We start from the raw sequence: 281 nt of genomic DNA on the forward strand, positions 1-281 counted from the left end.
GCCCCGTGGGAGCACCCGCTGCCCAGCGCCGGGGCAAAGGAGACCCAAATGGCCAAGTCCTGGTACCAACGTTTCCAGGAATTATGCGGCACTGTCGCCCGTGCACCGGCTCTCCGGGAGACTTCTTAGTCACACGTCTTGCTAAAAGCCATTGCCAAGACAAGAGGTCAATGGTTTTCTTAACAAAGCAGCTTCTGCCCAGCAAAGCCGCGTGACTCACCTTCAAAAAGCATTGCCCGCATCGAGGTACGGCTGAGATTTTCATTAGGGGTGACGCCTCC

This window comes from Cariama cristata, unplaced genomic scaffold (genome assembly GCF_000690535.1).
Source record: "Cariama cristata isolate BGI_N322 unplaced genomic scaffold, ASM69053v1 scaffold33644, whole genome shotgun sequence".
NCBI lineage: Eukaryota > Metazoa > Chordata > Aves > Cariamiformes > Cariamidae > Cariama > Cariama cristata.